Here is a 13,546-nt window from a genome sequence, read left to right on the forward strand (position 1 = left end):
CACTGCAGCCACAGTGTGCCGGTGGTGAAGGGAGTGAATGTTTAGGGTGGTGGATGGGGTGCCAATCAAGCGGGCTGCTTTATCTTGGATGGTGTCGAGCTTCTTGAGTGTTGTTGGAGCTGCACTCATCCAGGCAAGTGGAGAGTATTCCATCACACTCCTGACTTGTGCCTTGTAGATGGTGGAAAGGCTTTGGGGAGTCAGGAGGTGAGTCACTCGCCGCAGAATACCCAGCCTCTGACCTGCTCTTGTAGCCACAGTATTTATATGGCTGGTCCAGTTAAGTTTCTGGTCAATGGTGACCCCCAGGATGTTGATGGTGGGGGATTCGGCGATGGTAATGCCGTTGAATGTCAAGGGGAGGTGGTTAGACTCTCTCTTGTTGGAGATGGTCATTGCCTGGCACTTACTGGCGCGAATGTTACTTGCCACTTATCAGCCCAAGCCTGGATGTTGTCCAGGTCTTGCTGCATGCGGGCACGGACTGCTTCATTATCTGAGGGGTTGCGAATGGAACTGAACACTGTGCAGTCATCAGCGAACATCCCCATTTCTGACCTTATGATGGAGGGAAGGTCATTGATGAAGCAGCTGAAGATGGCCTAGGACACTGCCCTGAGGAACTCCTGCAGCAATGCCCTGGGGCTGAGATGATTGGCCTCCAACAACCACTACCATCTTCCTTTGTGCTAGGTATGACTCCAGCCACTGGAGAGTTTCCCCCCTGATTCCCATTGACTTCAATTTTACTAGGGCTCCTTGGTGCCACACTCGGTCAAATGCTGCCTTGATGTCAAGGGCAGTCACTCTCACCTCACCTCTGGAATTCAGCTCTTTTGTCCATGTTTGGACCAAGGCTGTAATGAGGTCTGGAGCCGAGTGGTCCTGGCGGAACCCAAACTGAGCATCGGTGAGCAGGTTATTGGTGAGTAAGTGCCGCTTGATAGCACTGTCGACGACACCTTCCATCACTTTGCTGATGATTGAGAGTAGACTGATGGGGCGGTAATTGGCCGGATTGGATTTGTCCTGCTTTTTGTGGACAGGACATACCTGGGCAATTTTCCACATTGTCGGGTGGATGCCAGTGTTGTAGCTGTACTGCTAGAGGCGCAGCTAGTTCTGGAGCACAAGTCTTCAGCACTGCAGCTGGGATGTTGTCGGGGCTCATATCCTTTGCTGTATCCAGTGCACTCAGCCGTTTCTTGATATCACGTGGAGTGAATCGAATTGGCCGAAGACTGGCTTCCATGATGGTGGGGATATCGGGAGGAGGCTGAGATGGATTATCCACTCGGCACTTCTGGCTGAAGATGGTTGTGTATCAGCATGCATACATTGTTATGCTATTTGAAACAGGACACAAGTACAGTGATGCACTGTACTAGTTCAGTGCATTTAGTCGGTCAGAAGAGGACATCATAAAATATCACTTAGCAATTTTGGAGAAAAGAACAAGATTTGTTTTCACTCTTTCTCCTCACCTCTTCCATGTGTCACTCTTTACTGTGGTACAGATCTAAGGGTGCTATCTATGTTTAGTACTTGATCCAAGTGGTCATTATTTGTGTGTGAGCCGTCCCTGACAGTGAGTATTAGCAAGTTATTGTGGGGGCAACATCGCACCTGAGCCTGATTCTGTCCTCACCTTGTGTCCACTACCGACAGGGCTTGTTAGTTAGCAATTGAGAGCAGGAAAAATGGTTGATAGTCTGAGGCCACTTATAGAATTCACACCTTATCACCTGGTCTCAGATCAGCTAAATCAGCACAGCTCAGGATCAAACCTGGGACCTCCTTAGTATGTATGGCTCAGGTACTCAATGGATTATCTTGCTGAGCCATCGAGGAACAACAGATGTGAATTTTTAATCATTATATTATTAGTTACCGTCAACTTGGCTCACATGGTAGTACTTTCGAGCCCCACTCCAGGAATTGAGCATGTAGTCTTGCCTGACACTTCAGTGCAGTACTGAGGGAGGGCCGCATTGTCAGAGGTGCTGTCTCTTGGATGGGATGTTAAACCAAGACCCCACCTGCCTGTTCAAGTGGACATGACCATGACTCATGTCACTATTTGAATGAGAGAGAGAGCTCTCCTGTTATCCTGAGCAACATTCCTCTCGCGTCCAGTACCCGCAATGAACAGATTAACTTATCATTCATCTATTTTGCTGTTTATGGGGTAAATTGACTGTCATAAGAACGTAACAAGATAAGAAATAGGAGTGGGAGTAGGCCATACAGCCCCTCAAGCATGCTCCACTATTCAGTAAGATCATGGCTGATCTTCGACCTCAACTCCACTTTCCCGCCCAATCCCCATATTCCTTGATTCCCTTAGAGTCCAAAAATCTATCCATCTCAACCTTGAATATATTCAACAACTCAGCATCCACAGCCCTCTGGGGTAGAGAATTCCAAAGATTCACAACCCTCTGAATGAAGAAAGTTTTCCTCTACTCAGTCCTAAATGGCTGACCCCTTATCTTGAAACTATGATCCCTAGTCCTAGACTCTCCAGCCAGTGGAAACAGCCTCTCAGCATCTATCCTGTCAAGCCCTCTAACAATTTTATACCTTTCAATGAGATCACCTGTCATTCTTCTAAACTCCAGAGAAGATAAGCCCATTCTTCTCAGTCTCTCCTCATAGGTCAACTCTCTCATCCCAGGAATCAATCTAGTGAACCTTCATTGCACTCCCTCTAAGGCAAGTATATCCTTCCTTAGGTAAGGAGACCAAAACTGTACACAGTACTCCAGATGTGGTCTCACCAGAGCCCTATATAACTGCAGCAAGATCTCCTTACTCTTATACTCTAACCCCTTTGTGATAAAGGCTAACATACTATTTGCCTTCCTAATTGCTTGCTGTACCTGCATGTTAACTTTCTGTGATTCATATGCAAGGACACCCAAATTAGACATTTACTAGTCTCTCACCTTTTTAAAAAATATTCTGCTTTTCTATTCTTCACATTTCCCCACATTATATTATCTGCCACCTTCTTGCCCACTCACTTAACCTGTCTATATCCCTTTGCAGACTCTTTGCATCCTCCTCACAGCTTACTTTCCCACCTAGCTTTGTATCGTCAGCAAACTTGGATACATTACACTCAGTCCCTTCATCTAAGTCATTAATATAGATTGTAAATGGCTGAGGCCCAAGCACTGATCCTTGTGGCTCCCCACTAATTACAGCCTGCCAACCTGAGAATGACCCGTTCATCCCAACTCTCTGTTTTCTGTCCGTTAACCAATCCTCTATCCATGTTAATATATTACCCTCAACCCATGAGCCCTTATCTTGTGTAACAACCTTTTATGTGGCACCTTATCGAATGCCTTTTGAAAATCCAAATATACTACATCCACTGGTTCCCCTTTATCTAGTTACATCCTCAAAAAACCCTTAATAAATTTTTCAAGCAGGACTTCCCTTTCATAAAACCATGTTGACTCTGCCTAATCATATTATGATTTTCTAAGTGCCCTGTTACCACTTCCTTAATAATGGATTCCAGCATTTTCCCTGCTACTGATGTCAGGCTAACTGGCCTGTAGTTCCCTGTTTTCTCTCTCCCTCCTTTCTTGAATAGCGGGGTTACATTTGCTACCTTCTAATCCACAGGGACCATTCTAGAATCTAGGGAATTCTGGAAGATCAAAACCAATGTACCCACTATCTCTGCAGCCACCTCTTTTAAAACCCTAGGATGTCGGCCATCAGACACGGGATTGGTCGGCTTTTAGACCCATTAATTTTTCCAGTATGTTGTGGAAGTATTACTGGCTACTTAGAAATGAGTGAGAGACCCCATGGAGCAGCTTTGAAATCTGTCAATAGAAAGCATGCATGTAAACGGATTTCAGAGTAAAGATCACAGATGGGCACACCAAGTTTACAGCTCAATGATTACACCCAATACACTTCTGCAAGCACAAATATTGAGACATTTGCTGACTGGTAGCTGGTAATGACTTCACACTCCTGTAGAGAGCTTCCTCGGCTTTTATACAAGTTTTATACAAGATCTCTGTATTACTAATGGATCATCAAGAATGAACATCTTGCACAGGCAATGTGCTAATTGACGGTTTTCAAGGAATATTTTAAGTTGTGAAAAATTCCAAAGTTGAGCGTGCATGTGGGATCAAATCCATCCCTGTATGTATGGAAAGCAGAATGACTATGGCAGGTCATCACGCTACATCTGAGTATAATTACAAGGTGGTAATCGAATCAAAGGGTTTAGGTGATCTCTCAAACTGTCAAGTTGAAGTTTCAGTGGCTTATCGCCATTTATATGAATCCTGAAATCAAATTATTGTCTGGAACTAGTTCTGTGTGTTTAATAGTGTGATATGTATGCATGTGACTAGAGCTACAGATTTTATTTTGCTATGATTGACACTTTTCCCAAGTCTAGAACCACACAGAGAATAAGGGGGGAGGGGACACAGTGGGTAGGGGCTGGACAGGGAGTAGGTAGGGGTGAGCAGAGGATTAGATCATAGCTTGAGGGGAAAAATTCATTTGTGCTCAAAATCAGGAACTCAAGGGGGGTGCAAGGAACGATCCCTGAGCCTGAATGGGTGAGTCCGAAGCACACCTAATTTTGGTCCTAGGGCCTCATTATCATCAAACTGGCGAGCCGCGCACATCTAATGGGCGTCCCCAGACAGCACACCGGAGAAGAGGCCTTGCGATCTGGCCACTGCGACCCTCGGGTAAGTTCTTAAAGGAGACCAGGAGTGGGGGGAAAGGGGCACAACCGGGAGTTGGGGACGGCGACGACTGAGAGTGGGGGGGGCAGGGGGACGACCAGGAGTTGGGGACGGCGACGACTGAGAGTGAGGGGGGCAGGGGGACGACCAGGAGTTGGGGACGGCGACAACTGAGAGTGAGGGGGGCAGGGGGACGACCAGGAGTTGGGGACGGCGACGACTGAGAGTGAGGGGGGGATCGACCGGGAATGGGGGGTGCAGGGGGACGACCGGGAGTTGGGGGGAGGACAATGACTGGGAGTGGGGGAGGGTGGCGCAGTGGTGGTTGAAGTTGTGATCAGGGAGGGGGGGTGGCAGCGGCCCGTGGTTTTTACGTGGGGTCGGGGGGAGCACTCCTGCATCTCTTGGCTCCACATTCAGGTTTTGTTAACAAACTTACCTTTTTGGGGGCAGCCTGCAGCAGTCCCTATAAGGCCCTGTTAGGCCACATGTAGACCTGGTTTTCCTGAATGCAGAGGGGCCTCAAACAGGCGTTTGGCTCTTTGCATATGCAAATAAATGGCCTACCACCTGTTTCGCAGGGAGCCTGGACACCCATTTCTTTGCCTGTACCCATATGGTGGGTGGTGCACTTTCGGCTCATAATGAGAGTGCATTTCCTGCCCGCCATATTGGAGGTTTAGACGGCCAGTTAGCTCCCGATTAACGGGCGTGACACTCTCGAATTTCTCGGCCATTGCTTCCATGACATGCGACGGGAAAAAATGGAAAAATTGTCCTCTCCTTTTAAAAATAAACTTGTGGAGTTCTCCCAATGGCTGTGAATTTATCCAATGAGTAGCTGAGTCACTAAGATCAGGATGGTCCTAAATTCAGTCCCTGGATCGTGGCAATGTCCTATTTTGGAGACAACACCCAATCATTGAGATTAACACACATCGATAGATCACATTTTTAATTACAGTCAATGCCCCTAAATTCAGTCATTTAAATCAAATTATTGGATAATTCCATTTTTTTAGCACAAAAAGAATGGACTTTGAATCGTCCAAAGTAGATTGTTTCTGATTGCGTTTCCTGGGAGTATATGGCCCTGATTTCACTCATCTCATCCTCCCTAATGCTGCAGTCAGTTCTTTTCCATTCCTCCTTGTTTATTTTACCTGTATTTGCTGTAAATTTATATATTTTTTAACATGTTACAATATTTTGGAATGAATTACATTACAGTACACTGTATGTCGGGACACTATCTGATAATTGTATGGTTCCTACAGCTGCTAGAAGGTCAGTTCCCATTGGTTCAAATAAGTGATGTTCTGCTGTGGTCAGTGCTCAACTTGGCACCAGCGAATATACTAATATTCTTCATTATCTAGCATGGTTTCCACTGGTGCCGTTCCTATAGATGTTGATACCAATCACCACCTGACCGTTTAGTCCTTGGAAACTTCTTCCTTTGACAGCTAAATGAGGCTTTGTGTTGCATATGTTGGGACCAGTGAAAATCCAGTCTCTGGTTATTTCACAGGCTGGGGCCATATCCCTTTAAATTGCACCAATGCTGAAGCACCTTCTAGTTGCTAGCTATTAGAACCAATATTGACTGTTGATCCATACTGGTCATTGTCAAACGAAGCAAGAGGCAGTTAGGAGTCTAAAATGGTGAATTATCACCAAGTTTATTTTAATGACTGTAATACAATCATTCCCTCTAAACTGGGCCTCTATATCCATAAGAATCTTGCCTTGAGTTAGAGCCCTAGATCTAGTTGATTTCCCAGCATGGTGTAATTTTCTAGGTTTGTGGGCTTCTACTATTAATAAAGTAAAGCTATTTGGCAGAACGTAGGTTATAGAGAAAGAACTTGTATTTATATAGCATCTTTCATGTCCCCTGGACATCCCAAAGTGCTCCACAGACAAGAAGTACTTTTGAAGTGTAGTCATTGTTGTAATCATAGAATCATAGAATCATAGAAGTTACAACATGGAAACAGGCCCTTCGGCCCAACATGTCCATGTCGCCCAGTTTATACCACTAAGCTAGTCCCAATTGCCTGCACTTGGCCCATATCCCTCGATACCCATCTTCCCCATGTAACTGTCCAAATGCTTTTTAAAAGACAAAATTGTACCCGCCTCTACTACTGCCTCTGGCAGCTCGTTCCAGACACTCACCACCCTTTGAGTGAAAAAATTGCCCCTCTGGATCCTTTTGTATCTCTCCCCTCTCACCTTAAATCTGTGCCCCCTCGTTATAGACTCCCCTACCTTTGGGAAAAGATTTTGACTATCGACCTTATCTATGCCCCTCATTATTTTATAGACTTCTATAAGATCACCCCTTAACCTCCTACTCTCCAGGGAATAAAGTCCCAGTCTGTCTAACCTCTCCCTGTAAGTCAAACCATCAAGTCCCGGTAGCATCCTAGTAAATCTTTTCTGCACTCTTTCTAGTTTAATAATATCCTTTCTATAATAGGGTGACCAGAACTGTACACAGTACTCCAAGTGTGGCCTCACCAATGCCCTGTACAACTTCAACAAGACATCCCAACTCCTGCATTCAATGTTCTGACCAATGAAACCAAGCATGCTGAATGCCTTCTTCACCACCCTATCCACCTGTGACTCCACTTTCAAGGAGCTATGAATCTGTACTCCTAGATCTCTTTGTTCGATAACTCTCCCCAACGCCCTACCATTAACGGAGTAGGTCCTGGCCCGATTCGATCTACCGAAATGCATCACCTCACATTTATCTAAATTAAACTCCATCTGCCATTCATCGGCCCACTGGCCCAATTTATCAAGATCCCGTTGCAATCCTAGATAACCTTCTTCACTGTCCACAATGCCACCAATCTTGGTGTCATCTGCAAACTTACTAACCATGCCTCCTAAATTCTCATCCAAATCATTAATATAAATAACAAATAACAGCGGACCCAGCACCGATCCCTGAGGCACACCGCTGGACACAGGCATCCAGTTTGAAAAACAACCCTCGACAACCACCCTCTGTCTTCTGTCGTCAAGCCAATTTTGTATCCAATTGGCTACCTCACCTTGGATCCCATGAGATTTAACCTTATGTAACAACCTACCATGCGGTACCTTGTCAAATGCTTTGCTGAAGTCCATGTAGACCACGTCTACTGCACAGCCCTCATCTATCTTCTTGGTTACCCCTTCAAAAAACTCAATCAAATTCGTGAGACATGATTTTCCTCTCACAAAACCATGCTGACTGTTCCTAATTAGTCCCTGCCTCTCCAAATGCCTGTAGATCCTGTCCCTCAGAATACCCTCTAACAACTTACCCACTACAGATGTCAGGCTCACTGGTCTGTAGTTCCCAGGCTTTTCCCTGCCGCCCTTCTTAAACAAAGGCACAACATTTGCTACCCTCCAATCTTCAGGCACCTCACCTGTAGCGGTGGATGATTCAAATATCTCTGCTAGGGGACCCGCAATTTCCTCCCTAACCTCCCATAACGTCCTGGGATACATTTCATCAGGTCCCGGAGATTTATCTACCTTGATGCGCGTTAAGACTTCCAGCACCTCCCTCTCTGTAATATGTACACTCCTCAAGACATCACTATTTATTTCCCCAAGTTCCCTAACATCCATGCCTTTCTCAACCGTAAATACCGATGTGAAATATTCATTCAGGATCTCACCCATCTCTTGTGGTTCCGCACATAGATGACCTTGTTGATCCTTAAGAGGCCCTACTCTCTCCCTAGTTACCCTTTTGCCCTTTATGTATTTGTAGAAGCTCTTTGGATTCACCTTTGCCTGATCTGCCAAAGCAATCTCATATCCCCTTTTTGCCCTCCTGATTTCTTTCTTAACTCTACTCCGGCAATCTCTATACTCTTCAAGGGATCCACTTGATCCCAGCTGCCTATGCATGTCATATGCCTCCTTCTTATTTTTGACTAGTGCCTCAATCTCCCGAGTCATCCAAGGTTCCCTACTTCTACCAGCCTTGCCCTTCACTTTATAAGGAATGTGCTTACCCTGAACCCTGGTTAACACACTTTTGAAAGCCTCCCACTTACCAGACGTCCCTTTGCCTGCCAACAGACTCTCCCAATCAACTTCTGAAAGTTCCTGTCTAATACCATCAAAATTGGCCTTTCCCCAATTTAGAATTTTAACTTTTGGGCCAGACCTATCCTTCTCCATAGCTATCTTAAAACTAATGGAATTATGATCACTGGTCCCAAAGTGATCCCTCACTAACACTTCTGTCACCTGCCCTTCCTTATTTCCCAAGAGGAGGTCAAGTTTTGCCCCCTCTCGAGTCGGGCCATCCACATACTGAATGAGAAATTCCTCCTGAATACACTCAACAAATTTCTCTCCATCCAAGCCCCTAATGCTATGGCTGTCCCAGTCAATGTTGGGAAAGTTAAAGTCCCCTACTATTACCACCCTATTTTTCTTGCAGCTGTCTGTAATCTCCTTACATATTTGCTCCTCAATTTCCCGTTGACTATTTGGGGGTCTGTAGTACAATCCTATCAAAGTGATCTCTCCCTTCTTATTTTTCAGTTCTACCCATATGGACTCAGTGGGCGAACCCTCGGATATATCCCCTCTCACTACTGCCGTGATGTTCTCCCTAATCAAGAACGCAACTCCCCCTCCTCTCTTACCTCCTGCTCTATCTTTCCTATAGCATCTGTACCCTGGAACATTGAGCTGCCAGTCCTGCCCCTCCCTTAGCCATGTTTCAGTAATAGCTATAACATCCCAGTCCCATGTACCCATCCATGCCCTGAGTTCATCTGCCTTGCCCATCAGACTTCTTGCATTGAAATAAATGCAGTTTAATCTAGACTTCCCTTGGTCTTTGCCCTGCTTTCTCAGACCATCTGTCCGGTCATGTTCTGTACACTCTCCCTTACTGCCTTTTGTTTCTGTCACCACTTTATTTCCCACTGACTTCCTGCATCGGTTCCCATCCCCCTGCCACATTAGTTTAAACCCTCCCCAACAGCACTGGCAAACACTCCCCCTAGGACATTGGTTCCAGTCCTGCCCAGATGCAGACCGTCCAATTTGTACTGGTCCCACCTCCCCCAGAACCGGTTCCAATGGCCCAGGAATTTGAATCCCTCCAGCTTGCACCATCTCTCAAGCCACGTATTCATCTTAGCTATCCTGTCATTCCTACTCTGACTAACCCGTGGCACTGGTAGCAATCCTGAGATTACTACCTTTGAGGTCCTACTCTTTAGTTTAACTCCTAACTCCCTGAATTCAGCTTGTAGGACCTCATCCTGTTTTTTACCTATATCGTTGGTGCCTATATGCACCACGACAACTGGCTGTTCACCCTCCCCCTCCAGAATGTCCTGCAGCCGCTCCGAGACATCCTTGACCCTTGCACCAGGGAGGCAACATACCATCCTGGAGTCTCGGTTGCGTCTGCAGAAACGCCTGTCTATTCCCCTTACAATCGAGTCCCCTATCACTATAGCTCTGCCACTCTTTTTCCTGCCCTCCTGTGCAGCAGAGCCAGCCACGGTGCCATGAACCTGGCCACTGCCACCTTCCCCTGGTGAGCCATCTCCGCCAACAGTATCCAAAACGGTATACCTGTTTTGGAGGGAGATGACCGCAGGGGACCCCTGCACTGCCTTCCTACTCTTCCTCTGTCTGTTGGTCACCCATTCACTATCTCCCTCAGTAATTTTTATCTGCGGTGTGACCAACTCACTGAACGTGCTATCCACGACTTTCTCAGCATCGCGGATGCTCCAAAGTGAGTCCATCCGCAGCTCCAGAGCCGTCAAGCGGTCAAACAATAGCTGCAGCTGGACACACTTCCCGCAGGTGAAGGAATCAGGGATACAGGAAGGATCCCTGAATTCCCACATCCCACAAGAGGAACATGACACGGCGCTGGGATCTCCTGCCATGACTTAACCCTTAAATTAGCTTAAGAACAACTACAATGTCAAGAGAAAAAAAAAGGAAAGAAAAACTACTTACCACTCCCTTTAAGGAGTTTACTCCTTTAAATTGTTCTCAATTTAGAGAATGTTAACTACACTAGGGACCTTGATTCACTAAAAAATAAACGCTACTTCCTATAAGACCTGCAGACCTTCCCTTTCCTTTTACTTCAGTTACTGTAGATAAGGAGAAATACTCACCTGAACCTACTCACCAATCAGGTGCCTCCCCTGTGTCGCGTCCCGATCTGATTCCTGACGTCACTTCGAACTCGGTCGCAGCTCCGCTCGGCTCCTCTCAGCGCTCTGAAATCCCGCCTTTTATCGGACGCTCCCTCCGCTCGGCTCGGCTCCTCTCAGCGCTCTGAAATCCCGCCTTTTATCGGACGCTCCCTCCGCTCGGCTCGGCTCCTCTCAGCGCTCTGAAATCCCGCCTTTTATCGGACGCTCCCTCCGCTCGGCTCGGCTCCTCTCAGCGCTCTGAAATCCCGCCTTTTATCGGACGCTCCCTCCGCTCGGCTCGGCTCCTCTCAGCGCTCTGAAATCCCGCCTTTTATCGGACGCTCCCTCCGCTCGGCTCGGCTCCTCTCAGCTGTTCTCAGCGCTCTGAAATCCCGCCTTTTATCGGACGCTCCCTCCGCTCGGCTCCTCTCAGCAGCCAATTTACACACAGCAAGATCCCACGAGCAGCAATGAGATAAATGATCAGATAATCTGTTTTTGATGGTGTTGATTGGGGGATAAATGTTGGCCAGGTAATTTACATCAGTAACAGCCAGACTCAGTAAATCATCTAACTTTCCCTTAGCCACCCAGGAAACTGGGGAGCAGTGTGTGATGCAGAAAGCATAAGAGAGGGAGGAACTTCAGAAAAATATATATTTTTAGGTTTTTCTCCCAATATTACATAAATGCAGCTCTTGTATTGGATAAAAGCTCTCAGCTGTGTATTACAGAACTAAAAACTATGAACAATGTTCCATTTTAGACACATTTCTTTTTCCTTTACCAGGCGGGAAAGGTCTAAGGTGCCTTACATTGTGCGACAATGTGTAGAAGAGATTGAAAGGCGGGGAATGGAAGAAGTTGGGATCTATCGAGTGTCGGGAGTTGCAACAGACATTCAGGCCCTCAAAGCTGCTTTTGATGCCAGTAAGTGTTCAGGTTTTGGTGTTGTACGTAATGCATGTCCCTTACTGCCAGTTCAAGATGGCTTGGAATTATATCAACAATTCCTTTCCTTTTCACATATATGATACAGCAAATGATTTCATCCTGCCATATGGAACAGTATGTGCCTGTGTGTTAAAGCTGCACATGATCCCAGCTTCTTGAAGTTAACATTGTGCCATACAGTTTCTACATCTTGATGTGCTTTTACTTTAGGAGATTAATTTTCAAACTATTAAACATTTCTGTAAATATTACAGTGAGTGTCTGGGAATAAACTTTCTATATTTGCTTCTGTAGTTTTGTTACTTTGGACAATTTATTTAGTTGTCATCAACAACTCGCATTTATATATCATCTTTAACATAACAAAACATGTCAAAATGCTTCACAGTTGGGACTCAGTCCCAAGGATGGGTGGAAGGGCTAGAGGTGATGGCTGAAAGTACTGTAGAAGGCATAGGTTTTAAGGAGGCTTTTGAAGGTGAGCAGGGCGTGGAGCAGTAGGTTTAGTAATGGGAGTGAGGATGTGGAGGGATTTTAGGTAAGGATGAGAGTTCAGCGGAAGTAGGTAGGAACAGATATTTCAGAGTTAGAAGTAGCCAGTCTTACTGATCGACTGGATGTGGGATTAAAAGCTCATCTTGCGGTCATACAGGACACTGAGGTTATATATTGTCAGGTTGAGCTTGAGCGGAGAGCCAGTGAGGGCAATAGGATCAGAGTCTGTGGAGCTTCCAGCAGGACCTGAACAGTCTTGCCAATGTTGAGCTGCAAAAAGTTATAGCTTGATATTAGACAAGCAGTGGAACAGCACAGTGACCATCATGGAATCAAAGGAGAGATAATGCTGGATATCTCTGGCATACCTATATGAAAGCTGGCCCTATGCTAATGGATAATGTTGCTGAGGGACAGCATAATTGCGGAATAGAATGGAGCAAAGAGGAAACATTGGGGCACACCAGAAGTGATCAAGTATGGGCAGAGAAGTCAGTGCAGGAGACGTGCTGGCTGCGTTGGGCTAGTTAGGAATGTAAACTTGTGTAGGCAGTGCCTACACAAAAAAATCAGCAGAGGATTTGCGGAGGATGAAGAAGGATAATGCACTGCAGTCATGGTCACACAGAATGTCCTTGGTAATTTTTAACTAGGGCAGTCTCACTCCTGTGGGCAGAAAGGAAACCAAAGTGAAGGGATTTGAACAGGGCCAGGTGGTTGATGATGACAACAGGGAGTGGGTGGTTGAATGGTAGTTGGAAAGAATGGAGGGATCAAGGATAGACTTTTAAGGAGCAAAGTGATTGCAGCAGTTTTGAAGAGACAAGAGCAGTGCCTGAGGAGTGAGACCAATTGATGATGTCGGCAAGCATTGGGCCAAGGATGGGAAGATGAGTGGTTAGGAATTGAGTAGGGTGGGCTCAAAGGGGCAAGAGGTGGATCTCAAAGGAGATGAGTTTGGTGAGTGCTCGGAGGATACAGGTGAGGTTATAGTGTTGTGAGGTCAGAGCTGAGTGAATAGCCTCAATTTTGGAAACAAATCCAGGTGTTGATTGCAACTGGTGTTAGATGTATGGATGGAGAAGACAGGGAAGGGAGGATGAAGGAGGTTGTTCGTAGTGAAGAAGAGGAGTTTAGGATTTCCCAGGCTCTTCAAGATGA

General features: G+C 46.1%; 1 pseudogene; it reads left to right on the forward strand.

The window, feature by feature from the left end:
• LOC137341921 (breakpoint cluster region protein-like) overlaps positions 1-13,546 on the forward strand; it is a 743,894-nt pseudogene that overhangs the window by 713,959 nt on the left and 16,389 nt on the right.

This window comes from Heptranchias perlo, chromosome 25, assembly GCF_035084215.1.
Source record: "Heptranchias perlo isolate sHepPer1 chromosome 25, sHepPer1.hap1, whole genome shotgun sequence".
Taxonomy (NCBI): domain Eukaryota; kingdom Metazoa; phylum Chordata; class Chondrichthyes; order Hexanchiformes; family Hexanchidae; genus Heptranchias; species Heptranchias perlo.